This window comes from Anser anser (genome assembly GCF_964211835.1).
Source record: "Anser anser genome assembly, chromosome: 1".
In the NCBI taxonomy this organism is placed as follows: domain Eukaryota; kingdom Metazoa; phylum Chordata; class Aves; order Anseriformes; family Anatidae; genus Anser; species Anser anser.
Window position 1 is genome coordinate 74,422,064 of NC_139720.1, and position 20,404 is coordinate 74,442,467.

Here is a 20,404-nt window from a genome sequence, read left to right on the forward strand (position 1 = left end):
AAACAGCGTGGGCTTTGACACTGCATACCTAGTTAGCAAGATATTTGAGCACATCTAACTGCGCGTGTGATGTTGAATGCATGTGCCCAATAAAAATCTTCCTAAGTGAAAGGCTGTGTTATTATATCTGGTCTAAAGGACTAAGAAATAATTTAGTAATGGCAATTCAGTGCTCAACAACAAAAACAAATTTGTTAGAGTATTTATTACAGAAATACACTTGTCAATAAGGTATATTTGTCACAAATGTACTTGTCACAAACATACTTGTTCAAGCAGGACCCTGGACATTTTTCATCAGTTTTTGAAGTATTCCGCTGGAACAGCTATGCTAGTCAGAGAAAAAGCTCTTCTTGTACATGATGCTTTCTTCAAAAATAGCTATAAGTGGGTTTGTAGGAATTACTTTTCTACTTATTTTTCTCTATTGAAGAGCTTTAATTTATAACTTTTGGCACTAATTTGATACTTAGAACGAGATGATATTTTAAAAGCTTATTTGTAATAAGTCAAAACAGAACCTTTGTGTGGAAACTTAGACAGTCGTGATTAACATCAAGGAAAATTTCTGTTTATGACCAAACTGAGAGCATCAGTCTCCTGTCAAAACAATTAATTAGATGTCTAGAGCACTCAGCTGAGGTACGAAGGATCCCTGGTCTAAATTACACATTTGGAAGGGAATGAGACATGTACAAGTATGTTAGTAACCTAACTGTAACTGTTTGCTCTACTGGCTTTCTTCCCTGCCTTCTCGTGATAGAAGTTCTCTGTTTCAACTTGCTATTGAATAACACTCTTACGTAAACCTCATTTTCATGAGATGAGAAAGCCACTTTTTGCTTAGCTCTGGTTGGAAGGCTAGGTACAAACATTCTCAATGGAGAAGCGTTCACATCTAAATTTATTCATCCAAATTCCTTACGTTAGAAGCTGCTGCTTTCAAATGTTTCAGCATCTCCTTCTTGGAATTGCACCAGAAGATACTTGAATTAAACGATACAGTTCTCTTGACAGGAACATCTGCAATCCGCAGCAGTACTTACCTTAGCCTGTCTTACCTCTCCAGCAGATTTAACACTGAATAGCAGAAAGTCAGCAGAAGCTGCTGAGATCCACCTGTAAAACAGTCATCAGAGCATCCATCTATTGAGCTAATTGTAACCTTTTGATCCACCTTTGTTCCTTTTTTTTGATGTTAAAACAAGTTGCCAGGCAGTGTGTGTTGAACTGTGAAATATATATGTTTTGAGGACAGGCACATAAAGACAGCAGGTATGACTTTTGCTTGCTAGCACTAGGTTTTCCTTTCCTCCTGCAGTCACAAGAGAAACATGATGGTGTTGATTAGAGGATGTAGTTAATTGCCTTTTGCAAAATGGCACCAGCACTGCTGGGGGCAGATTTCTGGTCTGAGGGCAGTAGGGCATTTTTTCATTCTAAGGAAGCAGAGATCTGGAGATCCTCTCAGAATGACCACGCTTCACTTATTGTTCACTCCTGTAAAGAATATTTATAAGTCGGGGCAAAAAGGGTAGCTTCCATGAATAAACAAAAATTCGTGTTTGGTGCTTGGCAGCAGTACTTACTGACCATGGGAAAATGAAGAACTGAGGGAATTAGTGCGTGGGTCCCAGGCTGAATGTAATGAATTCCCTGCCATGAGCTTGTGTATATTTACCAGTGGATTTAAGGTTGGGTAGGTCTGCTCCACACTCTTCTTTTTGATGAAAGAATATCAATGTTCACACAGTTGTTCCACTTAGGTTATTTGTAGCATGAGTAGCTTGATAATCTCTCTCCTTTTTGTGCTTTTCAGCATGCTTAAACTTTGCTTGGAGACAGGACACTGGATGAGATGGGCTACTAATCTGATCCAGCCGGACAATTCAAGTGTTTATATCAGTATATCAGAGATCCTACTGTACCATTCATTTATCAGCCATATGAGAACTTAAATGACATATGGAAATGTACTGGGCAGAAAATCAGATTAAATTCAACATGTTTTCCTAAATCAACTTCTACTGTCTAGTACTCCTTGCAGAATATTAAAACTTCTTCTGACACTTTTTGCTTCTGATTTTTCTCTTGTTTTCCCTACCAATTTAAAGCATTTAATTTAAATGACTCCCTCCAACACCCACCCTCTTCCCCTTTATCCTTCTCTCCAAAGATTTGGGGTTGTAAATGCTTTGCTTCAAACCTATCCTCTTCAGTTCTGCACATCTAATCTAGTCATAGCTCTGACTCATGAAAGGAAGTTTAGCATATTTGGACCCACAGACAGTAGAATTTTGCCTTTGGTAAAGCCAGTTCAGGAGAGTGCATCATACTGCTGGCAAACATCTTTGGACTCACGGTTAGGATTAGGAGGAGCTCAGCGGATTAGAAGAAATGCAGTTCATAGCTCATGAAGCACATGAGGAGGGCAACACTCAGCACAAAGAGGGTTGGAGCATATTTGCTTCAAAAAAGAAAGAGAGATGGCTGGGTTGCAGAGGAAGGCAAATTATTGAAGACTGCTCAAGTACTGCATGAGGCATCGTGACCTCCTCAAAATGGAATTGTTCAAGTCACTGCAAGAAAAACTCATGGCAAATGTATTAGCTAATACTGAAGCCAAACAGGTGAGGTAATACCACTTGAATAGTCAGGCTGCAAATAATAAATAAATAAATAACAAAAAAACAAAGCCCACAAAATAATATAACAATGTCCAATTTTTTTTTTCTTTCAGCTGCATGTCCTCCTGTTTGTGGCTCCCAGTTCTCTCTTCAAACAATTCTTATTTTCCTGCCTAATATTTCCCACTGATTTCTTTTCCCTCAGCCAGTCATGGTATTTACCCTTTTTCATCCATGAGTACTCATTTTCTGTCTCCAGCCTGTATGACCTGAAAAAGTTCAGTAATAATAACAAGGAAAAAGCATGTTTTTATTTTTAATGCAAATCCAATCTTTTGCACAATTACAGGAATAGTTTCATATTGACAATGAAACTATCACCCCCCTCACCTGTTTCTCTGTTTTTTGTCTATTCACAGCTCCTCTGGCATTTTGATGGTCTTGGTCTTTTAAAGTCTGTCCTATTTAAAGGAGGGCTGACTAGCTTGTGGCTCATGCGCCTTGTGTGGTTCAGGCGCAGCTCTCTCACTGGCACTGTGTCTCAGAGCTGTGCGGATGCAGGGCTGCTGCCCAACTTCATTGCTCCTGAGGAGTCTCACCTCCTCAGTGTGGGATAACTATTGAGGATTCAGTGTCAGCTAGAAAGCGAACCCTTTCAGAGTTGTTCCTTTCTCTTGGTTTGGTGGCCATGTTTGTCTGATGTCTTGTGGCTTGTACTGGCACAGTGATTTTGATATGAAGCTTGTAGCATCAGCCAGGTTGGCCACTCCTTATTTTAATCCTAAGCATAAAAGCAGCCCAAAAGTCCTCGAGGTATGTCTTACCAGCAGCTAAGTGTTTAGTTTTGTGAATACATTCTTGAAAAATTTGTATGGATTTTTTTTTTATTTATTCACTTAAAGACTTGTACAAGTAGACTTTTCTTCATCATCTGCCTTTTGTATGTAGGCAGCTGTTACACAACTATTCACTACAGGAATTATCATCATTTCTAGTGAGGGAAAGCAAATGTCAAAGCCAGCATACCTTTATGCTTGAATAAATGTCCATATTACCAGCTTATATTGGTGTAGCCATTTCTATGAAAGTTATTGCTGGAAATAAATTTGTCTGAACCAATAAAAATAATTTCATAACATCCAAGTACTGGGAATTTGGGTTGCATAGTGGTTTTGCATAGCCTCAGTTTTCCATTTAGAAATGCTGAAAATCTAAGTTTTCAGTAACTCATTTGCACTATTTAGATACAAGTGGAATTTGCATTCAAAATAAACAACTATTTTGACAGAAAAGAGACTTAAGTGAAAAGTTTTCATCCTAATAATAGTGTTATATTATCTAAAAGAAATAAACAGCTCCTGTTTTCTTATGTGTAATTCATCTGCAGGTGATAAGGTGATAAGGTTGAAAAGTGGCTGATTCAAGAAAAACTGATAAGCATCACTCTTGCCATGATATCATCTCTGGCAGCTTGCTGTGAGAGGAAGATGCCTCTCTGTTGTCTGTTTCCCTTTCCCTTTCCCTTTCCCTTCCTTGTTAGCTACTTTTTATAAATAAGAAATGAAGAACAGCTTTTCTTGCAACTGCTTTTGATGTAGGTTACAGGAAATTTCTGAAAGTATGTATTTTTATCTCTTTTCATTGCCTTACACTAATGGCAAAGTCACACTCAAAACATCCAAAGCAAAACTAGGGAGACGGAGACAAGTACTTAGGCCATATGTTCGTTAGTTTTTCTTTTACTTAGATGGCAAACAAGTTCATAAATCTTTAACTATCCCTGCAGACTCTTGTTTACAATGAAAAATGAGGGTCTCTCTGCCAGTGCATCCTACTTTCAAAACAACTTTTCTCCTATTCTTTTTCTAAGCCACAAAGATGCAAGTTTGTATGGTAGGAATGAGACTTTCTAAGGCAGATATTGGACTTCAGTGCTCATCCTCCAGAAAAAATCAGCATGAATTCGAAATGCATAGCCTGCCTGGTACTTTGCATACTCATAATAGAACCGCATTTGAATTGTATTGATGTAAACTTTGTCATTCACAGATCTCTTAAAAAAAAAAAAGTGATTGATTGAAAGGGTAGTTTCCTACAGAGGAGCACTGATAATGCAGCCCATGAAAAATCTGCCCTTGAAATTGTGGTTCTGTCATCTCAAAATGTACCTGTTTAAATACATTTTCTTTTACATCACTGAATGCTTGCGAAAGACTCATGTTTCATCTTTGCCCCTCCTTTGAAGATGGAAAGAAAAACTCTCTCCATCTGATGTAGAACCTGAATAATTTTAGCTGAGAGAGCCATTCTATTCCTTGTTTCTCAGTTACTGCTCTCATGACTGCATGCAGAAAGTGATTTGAGGACCGAGAAGCTCTCCCAAACTGCTCTCAAAGGTACGTGTGTGTGCTGCAGACTGATTGCCTGTCTAGTTACATTGTGATATGTCAACAATGATGTACATATCACAAAATGTTAAGTAATTTTGTAGCCCTTGTCAGAACTGTACATAAAATGAAAGCAGTGCAGAAGAGAGGTGCTCATTCTGTAAAATGAACAAAGCCACCTAAAAGTTCTAATTGTATTTTAAAGTAGCTTAATTTGCCTTTGCCACCCCATCAGAAAATTAGTCTCTGGAGGAGAAGAAATGGAATGGTAGCTAGAGAGGACAGGAAGATTTGTATAGCAGTAGAACTATAGATGTGATGGACAGGAGCCTCAAAGTCACTTAAATGGCTACCTGTAATCTAAGTTAGCCAGCTGGGTGTGAATATGTAAGACTGTGTTCTTCACCAGTAACATCTTTAAAGATGTGAGAGTGACTGCAAGCTTACATGCATCTCCTTTTGACATCATTTGTTTTATTGCTGGAGTGAAGAATTCATCAGACATCTCTGCACAAAGGGTAACTGCTGATTTTATTGAGTTTATAAGTTGTTTTTTTTTTGGTTTGCTTTATAGAAAGTAGTTGTCTACTGAAGCCAAGCGGCAGCCTATTAAATCACCTTTACAGGTGAAGAAGTTCCTTGCTTTAACAAGGAAGGACTACAGCTGATGCCATCGATAAACACTTTAATATTGTCACGTTGGACATCCTGTCCTGTCCTTCCACTGCAGAGATGGGGGATTATGTACCAAAACTGTTGTGTGCCTGGAGCATCCCCATTGAGATTGTAGGCTGCGGTATAAAATGTTAGCAGTGCACTATGTGAGAAAAAGATTGCATTCAATGATTATCATGGGACAACAGTGAACAGTGAAAGAAAGATGAGCTGATAACTCTCTATACCACACAGCCACGAAAAGTCTGTTTTGGGTTCTTTATTTGTGAGGTGCTCTGATACAGCAAAAAGATAACGTCTTCTCTAGATATAACTTCAGAGAGTAAAAAACACTACAGAGTTACTGACACCACAAACATTCTCTTTGAAGATAAATGATTAAAACAAAGGTAAAAATTAAGGAATGTGATAGCTTATTTCAGTGATGAAAATGGTATTTTTTATATAACTCAAGGGTACAAATAAATTAGGAAGTAGTCAAATGCATCTAATAAAAAACATAGAGTATAGATTAAAGAAATAAGAAAACTCCTTGATAAAAACAAGTATACAGTCAAGAGAATTATCTCCCTAGGAAATAAGTGGAACCCCAGTCAGGCACATTTGAGGCCAGAATGCGTAAAGCACTAACACAATGGTATAAGGGTTAAATCAGAAGGGGTTGTAGATGTCATGAACATAAATGGTCTGAGTATCTTCAATAAATTATGTGCTGAAATTTTTCACTTCAGATTCAAGTGATTTGCTGAGTTTTGGTTAACTCAGAATAGCTTAAGGGGAAAATGAAGAAGGCAATGCCTTCTAGTTCCAGTTTTAATTTTGGAAATTTAACCTGACCTGTACCAGATTTTGTCCATGTTTTATTTTGTCTTCTAGAACAAAACATTTTACTTAAGGGTCAATTGAAACATTTTTTCTTTGCAATGTTTTACTCAGTATGTTTTTCTTGAACTGAAGGAGGATTTTGGGAGAGAAGGGCCAGTGTTATTTGACTGGTTTGTTTTGTGTGGTACAAGCTGAATTTGTGATTTCCTCAATGGAGAAAAAAAATTGTTTTATATAAATCCCAAATACTTACTATTTTTAGTGAGTGATTCAGACAGTTAATGAAATGCAGTTCTACTTCAGACCATTTCTTTATATCACTAATGTATGTTTTAGTTTTGTGGTATTTTCCTTCTATTTCTTGCCCCATTACTCAGTGTTTGCCTTTCAGACATCAGCTCTCCTCCATTAGTGCTCCCTCTCTCTCATTCCTGTATTACACTACTATGTAGCTTTGCTTTCCCAAAAGCTTAGAAAAAAATGTCAACTGCTTTTGTCATTTTTCCTTTCAGAGGGAAAAAAATCCGTGGAAAACTATTTTAGAAAGACATTTTCATAGAATGGACTGGGTTTGGGGAAGGAATAAACTATTCCAAATTCCATAGTTCTATAGTATAGTAGTTCTATAAACTACTAAGTACTGTTATTTTTGCTGACGTGTCCATTTGCAGTTGCTGACCTGGAAGAGTGACAGCTCCTTATTTCAAGCCTTAAGGTGTTCTCTCTGAACCCTCAGCCGCAGTGGCTTTCTGCCAGGGAGGTATGGTGGCATCATTATTTTATTGTTTACTGTACCAGCCAGCATTATAGAATTGTCATTTCATTATTTATGGAAGGCTCCAGAAATGGGAGGGAGGTAATAGTCAACAGTGCAGTGCTACGACCTACAGCTCCCTGCCAGTGATGCTGATAGGGAGTAAAGCTGCTGACCATCATTTTGCAAGCAAGATTTATTGTTGCCTGCTATAGAGAGGAAGAAAATTATAGTGACAAACGATAATGTTGTTGACTCCCTGGTAAGAAAGTGGAAGCTTTATTGCTCCACAATCAAACAAACAGCTTCCTTTGTATCTAATGAATAGGTTCAGCTCCAAGTCAAACATAATCGCAGATAAACCCTGCTTAATATAAATACTCAAAGCAATTAAACTCCCCAAACTCCATCAGTTCTTTCTAGGTGACATTTCTTACATAAATTGCAAAAAGAAAAAATTACATGCAAATGTCTGGTAAAAGATTGGATCAGAATGGTTCGTTCTGAAGTGGAAGTTCTGAATACAATTAATAATGACAACGTTATTCCCATGATTGCTTTGGGACTGTAGTATGATTTTACATAAAAGTTTGAGTTTAAGGTGCTGCATTTTTTGGTATTTATCTGCTTTGGATATTGGCAACTATCAGGGAATTGGAGCTTGCTAGAACTACGTTGCTGACTTCAGTGTGCACTAGGAACAGGCCCTGAAGATATTTCAGAAGAGCAAGGGAGAAAAATGGCAGCTTTACAGTCTGAAAGCTCTTGGTTGAAGGGAGTGCATAAGCTACACAGGGAGAAGTTAGAGGCTATGTGCATGTGCGGTAGTGTTTTTTTGTTTGTGGAAAAAACAACAACATCCACTGCCACATAAGAAACAGGCAAAATCCATCTCACGTAAGCTGTCCCTTTGCTGAAGGGTGTATTTCTAAGACTTCTTGAGGAACTCCTCCCTAATCACTACATGTAAACTGTCTACCACTGCTAGTTGCAGTGATAGCCTAGCCTTACATTGTCTAGCACTGCAGTGCTCAGTCAGCTCTTTCACGTGGGCTGAGAAGGACTCAATAATGAACAGCTCTGTGTATATACTGACTTTTCCACCATTTCTGGCACCAAGAGACCTGTAGCAATGCTATCGTTAAAGCATGCACTCTCCCCAGAGGCTACTTACAGAAGGTATTGAAGTTTCAGCACTGTGGTTAGTAGATCTGGGTCTATTATTTTACTGCTTTGCTTATCCATGACTGTAATGATTTTTTTTTTCATCAATATGTTTTCAGTGTAAATGAACAATTACATTTCATGCGTCAGGCAATTTAATTTCTCATTACCACATTAAATACTAAAGGTTGTTTTCCTGCCTCAGATCCACAGCATCTGTCACCATTTGACTAAAAAAGTTTGTCTGCTTTGGAAGTCAGTGTGGTGTCAGACTGAGTCACCATCAAGCTAAAATTTAGAACATGGTTCTAGCATTCCTGATAATGCTGGCAAAATAGATGTAACTCTTGTGAGGTGTTCTTTTTTTTTTTTTTTCCTGGAAAGCCCTAGGGGTGGCATAGGTGAGGTTTATGAGAAAAATCCATAAAGAATTAATAGCAGTAAAAGCAATAAATAGCAGTAAAGGCAATGATTAGGGGTCATACCCTTGGCATGCATCACTTCAGCTTTGTTCACATCAATGAAAACTTTGTTCGTTTATTTCAGCTAAGAGTTTGTTTCTTGCGATATATTAGAATTTACTTGTGTCCTTCATTTCCTTTTGAAATATGAGTGGACACTTCAGGATAGAGAGTCAGTTTTCAAGGAGCTGAGGTCTAATTGTGCAAGTCATTTAATCTAATGTGCTGCTTTTAATCACCTTTGGTGTGAAGGTTGGATACAGAAAAGTGCATGTGTCATTTAAAATATTTTTATAATAACCCGTGGAAGTTATCAAATACTTATAGTATGCGTAAGGACATATCTGTTTATCTGAATAGGGGACAAGAGAGATATGATTCCTGTCACTAAGCTATCTGTGTACTGGCTGACAATGACTACTTTCCACTCTCCTCCTTGTGTGCTATATTCTTTATACTTTTAAAGCAGAAAAACATTTTCAAAATATACTTTTAAAGCAGAAAAACATTTTCAAAACACACAAAGGTTACAAGATCTCAGCCTCAGTGCTTCCTTTCATAATCAGCAAAGAGAAGCAAGTAAAAGTGAGTGTGTGGGGGTTGTATGCTTTTAGCATAGCTGTGCTTTGCTTTCTGTCAGAATGAGAATCTCCACTGCGGACGTTGAGCTTGCTTGGTGATTTCATGGGTGCCTTTTCAGGGAGCAACTGAGGTGATAAGATATAATTTTTCATGCATTAATTGACAGGGTAACCAGCACCACTTACTAAGCAAAGCCACCTTCTGACTGTTGGATGATTTTCCGAACAGTCCTCCAGTGTACAGTGAAAATCCAAGGAATGAATCCACCATTCATACCGTGATTTCTACTTGCACTTCCCTTTTTCGCTTTTTTGCTAACACATGTCACTTTTACGGCAGCCCTTCCTCCATTTGTTTTGTGTGTCTGTATCTTAAAGCCTCCATTTTAAAGACTGTCAAGTTTCCTGACAGCCTCATATTTGCATACCCAACTTGTCACTGCAATGAATGTGAATGTCTATAAAATAAGAGAGAATCACAGAGAAACTCTGTGTCTGATAATTTAGTAGACGTTGTTTTCTTTCAAGTGATGAAGTTAAATTTGTTTTGTTCATTTCTGGAACAGCAGATGCCAGCCGTTTGTGTGACCATCAATCCCTCAAGAGAGATCATTAACAAGGCTTCTCTAGGCTTTGCATGTTGTTAGTGTGAGACAAGGACTCTGTGGGCATATGAGTCATTATTTCACAGATGCTGATGTAACGATTGCTTTTCTCTTGGATCTCTACAATCAACATTCTATAAAATAAAACTCAAGTCCGATGATGTACCGTTAATAGAAAAATATAGACTGTTGGTTAAGATAAGGGTTATATGAACAGAATCAGTGCCTTGTGTTCCTCAGCTCCATTTTGACGGAACTGAAGCACTTCTCATCTTTACTTCTTGTTGGGATTTGCATACATGAGGTCTTTGGGACATCCTTGTCCTCCAGCGATGGAAGAGTGGGCCCTTGGGTCTCTGTATAAAGAGTAGACTCTGCTGAAGGGGCAGACAGAAAGTTTCAGGGAAAGGAGAGTAGAAAACAGAAGACAAGAACTTGGGAACAATTCAAAGATGGGAGGAACAAATACGGCTCTTTCCTTCTGTGATTCTCATTATTTAAGCTCATAGCTGCTCTAGAGGTGCTGTCTTAGTGCTTAGTAATAAAAGCATGATTAAATGTCATGTTTTTCTTCCACGGTTCTGCTGAATTTATATTTGATTCTTATTAAGGAAGAAGAGGTTCTGACCTGTTCTTGGAAAAAAGATACTCTGTTGTTAGGAGGTTGAAGTAAAGCTGAAAACTCCATCATGCCTAAACTTAGTGCAAAATTATTTTGGAACATAATTTAGCCTGATAAACTAGTAAAAATTGTGAAAATTGGTAAGCTGGTAGTGGCTTTCCTCTATGCCTATTCAGCTGCTAATATGAACACATTCTGTTACCCTTTAAATTCTTCTGGAAAATGTACTGAGAAAGTGAAGTGCCCATTTCTTTAGCTTACCAACTAATTGCCGTTTGCAATGAAGAATGCCTTCTTGTTGCCTGTCTCAATGCTGGAGATTGTGTGACCACATGGGCACATACCTGGGTTGTCAAAAGCCGTGGCTGCCAATAACACACAGCAAAGCCTTCTGGAGTGTAGCAAAGCAAAGAGCGGTGCATTTGAACTTGTTGATCCTAACCAGCTTTTGAATGTGAGCGAACCAAAACATTTACTGACAACTAGTTACTGTTATCTTATTTGCTCTATATAAACATGGTCTTCATAAAAACTGAAATCTGTTTAGGAATAACAATTTAAATGCTAAAGCCAAAATAGTACTTTTTTTTTTTCTGCACTGAAAGTACTTTTCAAAAAAATAGAATACCCTGGGAGGTGCTGATATACCAAAACTAAGGTTTCCATGTAAGCTGGGGAGGAAGGAGGTAATTTTAGCTTAGCTGTCACAGATTCCTTTCAGAAAAATTATGGGACTTCACTATAGTTTAAAATTAAGCATGTGTGCTCATCTGAGCTGGGATTTTGATAGTGTACAGCAGTGTGTCTTGTCAAATCCAAGCTAAATAATCTTGATGTATGGAGAAGCCTTATGTAATAAGGCTCCTACTGATCCTACTCTGCTAATGTCACCTGAATCTTTGCTATTGATTTTAGTTAGTCTGGCTTTACCACCATATGCTTTTATGTATTGGTTGCCTCTCTAAATCTCTCTAACAGGGTTTTTTTAATGACGAGAAAAAGGGTCTAGGGCAGGACTAGTAAGTAAATGGTGACTTCCTTAAGCTTCCAGAAAGCAAAAGCAAACATGGGCTCCTCTGGTGCAATTTTAAACCTCTAAACAAGCTGAGGAGCGTCCAGCTCTGTTAGCATACACTTACATGATGAGCACTACCAGATGGAGTTCACATGCCAGGACCTGGCTGGCAACTCGCTGCTCCTGGTCACAGAGCAGAGCCTGTACATCAGCAGGAGCAGCAGGGCCTCCCTACTACCTTTCCAAACTGTCCGTGTGCCTGGACAGTCTTCCTGGGGGAGCCATTGGCACCGCATGTAGACTACGTAAATGAACTGCAGCCAATCTCCTGCAGCTCCTCCCTGCATAAGTGGGTCACTTGGGGAACGACAGGTTGGGTAATTAGTGCCCTTCCAGATTCCGTCACTTATGGAGGCTGCACAGAGTGAAGGAAAGAAGTCCACTCTCTGAAATCCTGAAGTAGCTGTCTGTTCACTAATGGCCCATAGCTAAGACTGAAACAAACTGACTTGGAGATTTGTGCTTTCTGGTTAGGATCGAAGATCAATATGTTTCAAAGTCTCAGAAGAGTTGCTCAGTCAAACAGACCACAACTGTTTTGATCTTAATCACGTAAGAAGGCGAAGATGGGTCTTGGCATTTTTGTACCCTTGTTTACTCTAAATATTCCTAGCAGTGAGTCATTAGTTAGAGTGTCCACAAAAACATCAAACTGTAAGCTGAGAAAAAGAGGTATTTCCAGAAGTAAGTTTGGAACTTCACCTATGTAAATATTTCTTCCATAAAACAGATTATGTAAGGGTGGTAGTTTTCATTCAGTCAGGAGCATTGCTAGGGGAATACTATCCAGTGAAAACAAGCAGTAAAACTGGCATTTGAAATACTAGGCACATGTAATGAACTCACTTGAGAACAATCTTGAGAACAAAAAGAATAGACAAATAGCCATAAAAAGAATGGTTCTGGCTAGTAAACAAACACGGAGATGTTATGTTCCTCCTGAGTAGATAAAAGCTAAAACTGTTTAGAAATGACTCACTGTGAACTATTAGACTAGTTCCCCATAGAAATAAGTGTTCTTGTGAAGTTTGCAGCCCATATTTGCAGAGAGATGTCATTTGGATAAAGTAGAAGAAAAAGAAAATTACTGGAAACATGAGCAAATGATAAACCTTTCTGAAACTTGCCTGTCTTTCCTTGCTAGTCATTTTCCTTCAGTTATAGAAATTTGTGATATTTCCAGAGTTACTATAGTGCAAGTAGGTGGCATGGGATGCAAGGGAAACAACTCTTTTCACAAGCTGGGGGCATTTTCCTAGCCCTCTGGATTGCCAGAAAACAAGGTGTTCATATCTATACCACCACACTGCTCTGCAACTCCATTTTCACCTTCTCGTGTAAAGATGATCCCACTTACAGAGAGATGTCTTCTAAGGAGTGGTTTCAAAGGAGAGGCAATGTAACACCACTCTATGTAATTTCCCACATAATTTTCACAGAGCTGCTTGGAGAGAAGTGGAAAAAGTGCATGTCTGAAGTAGCTCTGCTCCACTTGGTATGCTCTGAGTTTCTGTTGTGTCCCTTTCACAACTTAAAAACTCTCTGAAATAGGACAGTTTCTCTTTTATTTTGCAAATAAAAGGCGAGAAATCTCATGATGTGTAAGACCTGGGATACTGGAGAGACATCAGAACAACTGCTAAAAATCCTGGATGTTTCATGCCTATGTTAATTTTGTCAGCCTTGTTTGTGTTGTGGTAGCATGGGGATGTGCCATTGAAAGATGGCTGTGGCAGGAGGATGGTGCACATGAAATAAAATCCTTCTCAGCCTATATCCCAAGTAGGAGCTAGATTTGATGACTCTGCTACAGTGCTCCTGCACAGAGGTTATTTATAGCAGTGTGTTGCTGATAGTCTCTTTGTTTCCTAGTAGATGCAAGTGACTTAGGACTTTACAAATAAATAAAGATAAAAACTGGAAAGATGTATTTCCTGTCTATCTGTTTTGGGGAATTTAGTATTGAATGACCTTCTGGTGCTGAGTCCAATTTACTTGTTCTCACAGGCATGACATGCAGTAATATATTCTCTATACTGAAAATACATCATGCATTTTCAGCCCAGCTCAGTTTTTCTCAGCATCTGTTGGGACAGTGTTTCAGAACCATACTTTTGTTTTGTTACAGATCTCTCCAGATTTCCTGGATAGATTTAGTTATGGTCGATTTATATTTTCATTCTGTGCCAACAGTATCCACCAGCTTAAAGCGTTTTCTCCCTGCATAATGCTTACATGAGGGCATTGAGTAGTGAACTGTAGGCAGCGATGACATTCCTATCTTTGGCTTCTCTGTTTGGGACACTAAAAAATGTGTTTGGTTGTGATACAGCTGCCCAGCCCGGGTTCACCTTAAGAGACTTTGTGTCTTTTCCTGTTTGAGTTAATTCTTCATTGGTCCAGATGATCAGACCTATCCACAATATTCAACACAAGTTTTTTCTGGGTGTCTTTTTTAATGGTACCTGGTACAAGACTTCTCTGCAAGTGACTTGTAATGGGTTGCCTTTTAATAGAATAGAACGCAACAATGCAGTTGGAAGAGACCTTCAAATATCATCGAGTCCAGCTGCCTGACCACTTCAGGGCTAACCAAAAGTTAAAGCCTATTACTGAGGGCATTGTCCAAATGAGTCGAGCACTGACAAGCCTGGGGCATCAACCACCTCTCTGGGAAGCCTTTGACACGGTCTGACCACCCTCACAGTAAAGAAGTTTTTCCTAGTGTCCGGTCTGACCCTCCCCTGGCACAGCTTTGTCCTGTTCCCTCGCATCCGGTCATTGGTGACAGGGAGCAGAGACCGGCGCCTCCCTCTGCACTCCCCTCCTCAGAGAGCTGCAGGGAACAGGGAGGTCACCTCTTGGACCCTTTTCTTCAGACTGGGCAACCCTGAGGACACTTTTTCAGCCTCTCCTCACAGGATACGCCTGCCAGCCCTTGTGCCAGCTTTGTTGCCCTCATCTGGATGCTTTCAAGGACCTTAGCATCCCTTTTATATTGTGGAGACCAGAACTGCATACCAGGTGAGGTCACACCAGTGCAAAACATAGCAGGAGAATCACCTCTTTTGACTGTCTAGCTGTGCTGTGTTTAACACACCCTAAAATGCAGTTTGGCCTCTTGGCTGCCAGGGCATGCTGCTACCTCATGCTGAGCCTGCTGCCAACCAGCACCCCCAGGTCCCTTTCTACGGAGCTGCTCCCCAGCCACTTGCCTCCCAGTCTGTGCCTGTGTCTGGCATTGCTTCATCCCAGGTGTAGCACCCGGCATTTACCCTTGGTGAACTTCATGCCAGTGATTGCCCAGTGCTCCAGTCTATCTAGAGTCCTCAGAGGCTCTAGAGGCCTCTTGTCCCTCCACAGATTCAACAGCATCACATCTCCCAGTTTAGTATCATTGAACTTGCTGAGGAAGCATTCAACTCCTGCATCACTGATAAAAATGTTGATCTGGACTGGCCCCAGAATCGAGCCCTGAGGATTGCTGCCGGTGACCAGCTGACAGCCAGGTGTAGCCCCAGTCACTATGTCCCTTCAAGCCCTGCCACTGAGCCAGTTCATCACCCAGCGTAGCAGGGACCTGTTCATCTCACAGTTGGGCAATTTGTCCAGACGGATACTGTGAGGGATGGTATCAAAGGCCATAGCAAAATCCAGAAGGATTACATCCACTGCCTTCCCTTCATCTGCCAAGTGGGTGTCCTCATCAGAGGAGATGAATTTACTAAGACAGGACTTTCTCTTGATCAACCATGCTGACTATGCCTGATAATAGCTTTATTCTTTAGCTGCCTTTCAGTGGCACCCAGGATAATCTTCTCCGTAACTTTTCCAGGGGCTGAGATTACTCTAACAGGTCTATAGTTTCCTGGGTCTTCCCATGTACCCTTCTTGTAGATGGGTACAACAATGACAAGCTTCCAGTCAGCAGGGACCTCTCCAGATTCCCAAGACCTTTAAGTTGTTAAGGTGTAAATATGGTATTCTGGAACTGAAAAGACAAAAAATTAGTCAAGGTAAGGGGAAACACTCTGACTGGTACACAGTAATGTCCTTCCTTTCTGTTTGTCCTATAACTATAATAGTAAAACTTGAGTAAGAATAACAAATGCTGTATTTTTTTGATGATAGTACCTAAAGAATGGCTCCTTGTAGATACAAATCTGAACAGTTTTGCATACTCTGAGGCTACTATAACCATAATAGATACAAGCTGTTAAATTTTTGCTGACTCATGCCTTATAACCATTAATTCACTTGTTTTGATTGTAAAACAGAGCATATATACCTTACATTAATAACAAATATTTCTTAGCTCTTATGGAATTAGATCAGAAACTATATTTCTCTTTTATGTGAGATGTAAAGCCCAGAGAAATGGTTTGTATTTATAAGTGCTGGGACAGACACTGTTTTGTTCAGTAGCTGAAATTGAATCCTATATGCATTTATGGGTTTCATGTGGTTGCTTATGCCCATGTACGCTGAAAACCCTTATCCTTCTTTTCTGGATGAATACGCTCGGAGCTTGCAAGTGCTGTTCAGGTTTCAAGTATGCAGTCAATTGAGCTGTCCTTACCCTTTCCACCCTAACTCCTCATAGTGTGGTTATAGCACATCTGGAAACAACTGGGTATGAAAACAAGTATTTCTTTACAGATATTCTCTTAACAGCCCTTTCATTGGTCTTTTTTTTTTTTTTTTTGCAAACTACTCCTTTCCCCTCTAGTCTGTGGGAGATGGATGGTACTTTTTATCACCTTCTTTGGTGCATAGTTATACATTTTCCTCTTGGACTGCATCAGACTGCCAACGTAACACTTTGGGTCTCTAGACTGCCAGCCATCGTGTGGTCTGCTGTACCAGGAGTGTGCTGCCAATGTGCAGCTCCTTGGACAAAGGGCAAGTCGCATTGCTGGTAGTACCTGGAAAACAACTGACTGAAACAACTGTGCTGGGAGACAAAGGTTACTGACCACAAGTAGCAGAGTTCCTGCTTCTATATTTCTGTCATGTGGAGTCTGATAAAGTATGTGCCAGTGTTCCAAGAGCTGCACTTACTGATAACCTCTCATTATACTGCTCTTCTATAACAGAGAGAGAGGACAGAGCACAGGAGGCCCTGAGTAGTGAAATTTTTGCCAGGAAAATGGAGGTGGCTCATCAGCATGCTGTCCCACCAGGCATCCTAGGAGGAACCTTCCAGGACTGCTTCACAGGTGGGTTCTCAGACACCTATAAGCAGTGGGACCAGAGGAGTGGGAGTTTCAACACCGTACGTGATCTGCACCATATTGTTTATTGCTTTGACAGATAATTATGTCCAAAGGTGAGACGTCCTTGTGCTGACAGATGACTGATCAATTCTACAGGTATTTCAGAATTTTTTGAGGCGTGCTGGGCTGCCCAAGGATTTATACAGCATTTTACTTTCCTCCTTGCATCTTTCCTCCACAACTCCTCGTTAGTTTCTGTTTATCTTCTTTAATGCCCCCAGCTGTGCCCTTAGTGGGTTGTCCACACTAAAGCAGATTATGGAACTGAGGTCAGTAATGGAAGCTCTGTTTGTAAATCTTATCCTGCCATCACTTTTTCAGGGAGAAGAAATGTCATGTGTACTTTAGACTTTCTTGAAAGTTTTAATAAAATAACTCTTTTGGCAATGATCTTGCTCTGATATGCTCCACTGTTTGTCTTATGGGCAGGCACCTGCAGTTCCAAGGCAGCTGAGTTCGCAAACAAAAAAGGAAGAATATAAAAATGATACTGGGCCAGCTGTAGAGTTGCAATGCAGAAGTGAAGTGAGAGAAAATTGTTGCTTGTTTTTCCTTTCTTCAGAGAAGAAAGGTGATGAGCAGAATGTTTTTGCAGGCACTTGAGGGTCTGAAGGGTGGCTGTGGGGCCACCTTGGGGCTTAAGCACATCTCTGTCACCAAGAAAGGAAATAGAGCAGGAATGCATGATTCCATTGTTCCGAAAATGCTAAAGAAGAGTATAGATCCCAAGGTGCTTTCCAGCGATGCAAACACAGGAGAAACAGGAGGAGATGATGTAAGACAAGTTATTGCAACAAGAGGTGAAAAGATGAGTGACCTAGGATGCTGCTATGCAGGTTCTGCATGGACCCTAGTAACAGACCCTGCATTGAGTCTGGCACCTGTGCAGACACTTGCGTGCAGTGAGTCACCTAATAAGACAAAGTCTTGGCAACACAAGCTCCTCTGCTAATACTTGGTCAAACACACAGGATTGCAGAAGCCCCTTCTTCAACACTCTGCAGAGCACTTTTGGAACCTGCATGCTGTCCAGCAGCTGAAATTATGAGTGTTTCTCAGGAGACAGAAGGCTCAAAAGCTTTCAAAAGGGAGAACAGCTCTTGTGCTCCTGGTCCCCATGTGATCTCAGGATGCCTTGGCTCGCAGAAAGAAGTTGGGAGAGGCAGAGACCCCGTATTCATCTGCATGTACTTTGAAATTACATGCAAAACTTGGGAATTGTTTAATTGTACCTGATTTGCATTTTAATTTTATTTATTGCACTCTGTGTGACAATACATGATTCTCTGGCAGTTTAATAAGGATAAGCAGCCAGCTTAGCTTGCTACACATTCATTTTTCTTCCCGAAACATAACTGTGACTTTAACAAAGTTTTGTTTGGCATTTGCTCATTGTGTCTGTGTTTAGCATATATTGTTAGTTGTAAAGAAATAAATTACCACTACTTTGCAAAAAGGTTTTATTAAAATATCAGAAAACTGTAAGCAGTCTATGTAAGTCAGTTAGATGGCACTCCAAGAACATAAACTAGCAGTCACTATTTCCAGTGAGATTTTATATGGTTAAGAAATCAGCCGACACCAATGTCATCCATAAAATTCTTTAGGTGCGGTATACCTTATAAAGATCAGTGGCTCCTTCATCACAGGGTAAGTAACTTAAAAAATCCCAAATAATACAGCAACCAATTTAAAGCGCTGTAACGTATTAGTGCAGTGCATTCCACAATAAAGCAGAAACTATACAGCAAAAAAAGTGCTTGCATTTGAGAGAAATCACCCATCAAATCACCACAGCTGCCCAGGATGTGAGCCCAGGAGACACTTCAAATTTTCATTTCCAGTGTTGAACCTGGGTTTGTGTAGCTGATAAGGGAGGACATTAAGATGGATGCTTTTGTCATTTACTCAAATTACCAAGGAAGTCCACAGGAGTCCAAAATACAGCTCATTTGTCTCTGTTGAGTGTTTTTCTCAGACTTCACATATATCACAAAGGGCACAGCAGCACATCACCGTAATTCTGACGTTTGTAATACTTGTATTAACTTTCAAAGGTAGTTCTAGAATAAGTGCTGATATTGCTAAGAGTGTAATTAAATGATCTGTAGGGCTCCAGATCACAGTGCTCCTTAAGCAGTGTTGGAAAGAACTGGAAGCGCTCCCCTAAAGCATGTTCATAACTAACTGCTTGGAGAAAGATGATAGCTATGTGTGGTGGTTTTACTCAGGTGGGCAGCTGAACTCCACCACAACCCCTCCTCAAAGAGGAACGGGGAGAAAATATGATGAAAAGGACTCAAGGGTTGAGATAAGAACAGGGAGATCACTCAACAATTACTGTGACGGGCAAAACAAACTCAGCAAAGGGAGATAGTAAGATTTATTGCCTATTACTAACAAGCTAGAGAAATGAGAAACAAAGGGCAAAAAAAACAAAAACGCCTTCCCCCCCCATCCGCCCTCTTCTACCTCCTCCTCCTGAGCAGCGTAGGGGAAGGGGGGAATGGGGGTTGTGGTCAGTCTATAGCACTTCATCTCCACCAGTTCTTCTCAATCACTCTTGTCCCCTGTGCTGTGGGGGACTGCTGTGGTTCTCTTCAAGAACTGCTCCAGATATGGGTCCGTACCACGGGGTCCGTCCCTCAGGAGCAAACTGCTCCAGCCTGGGTCCCCCACGGGCAGCAGCTCCTGCCAGGTCACCTGTTCCTGCGTGGGCTCCTCTCCACGGGCTACAGGTGGGGCCTAGAATCTGCTCCCACGGGGGTCCTCCACAGGCAGCAGCCTCCTTCAGTGCAGGTCCACCTGCTCCACCGTGGCCTCCTCCACAGGCTGCAGCATGGAACCCTGCTCCACTTTGGTACTCCATGGGCTGCAGGGGGACAACCTGCTTCACCATGGTCCTCACCACAGGCCGCAGGGGACTTCTGCCGCAGGGTGCTCCAGCACCTGGAGCACCTCTCCCCCTCCTTCTTCACTGACCTTGGTGCCTGCAAGGCTGTTTCTCACTCCTCTCACTCTCCCAGCTGCTGTGTGGTGCAGCATTTTTTTTTCTTCCACCTGTCTTAAATATGCTCTCACAGAGGTGCTAACAACGTCACTTATTGGCTCAGCTCTGGTCAGCAGTGGGGCCCTTACCTAACATGGGGCAAAAATGTTTGAATAAAGAAAGACTACAGAATAGACAAGGAGTGCTGATATTGAATCCTATAAACTCTCTGCTTTCCAGATGGAAAGTTCAGTCTATCTGGAACCAGTTACTGTTATTTGAGAAGAAAATAAAGAATATTCACAATATATGGCTAACTTTTGAAAAAGGTGCTTATCTCACGTATATGTCTGTTGCATCTTA

General features: G+C 40.6%; 1 long non-coding RNA gene across 8 annotated transcripts in view; it reads left to right on the forward strand.

The window, feature by feature from the left end:
* The window catches only part of LOC310882736, a 216,791-nt gene that overhangs the window by 7,929 nt on the left and 188,458 nt on the right, over nucleotides 1–20,404 (forward strand). For 5 of the 8 annotated variants that reach the window (XR_014573124.1, XR_014573125.1, XR_014573126.1 and 2 more), the window contains exon 2: nucleotides 16,873–16,995. This is a non-coding gene — a long non-coding RNA (uncharacterized lncRNA). Of the gene's footprint in view, nucleotides 1–4,953; nucleotides 5,024–7,185; nucleotides 7,275–16,872; nucleotides 16,996–17,089; nucleotides 17,149–20,404 lie in introns of all 8 variants that reach the window. The other 3 variants (XR_014573121.1, XR_014573122.1, XR_014573123.1) reach the window with 3 other exon arrangements.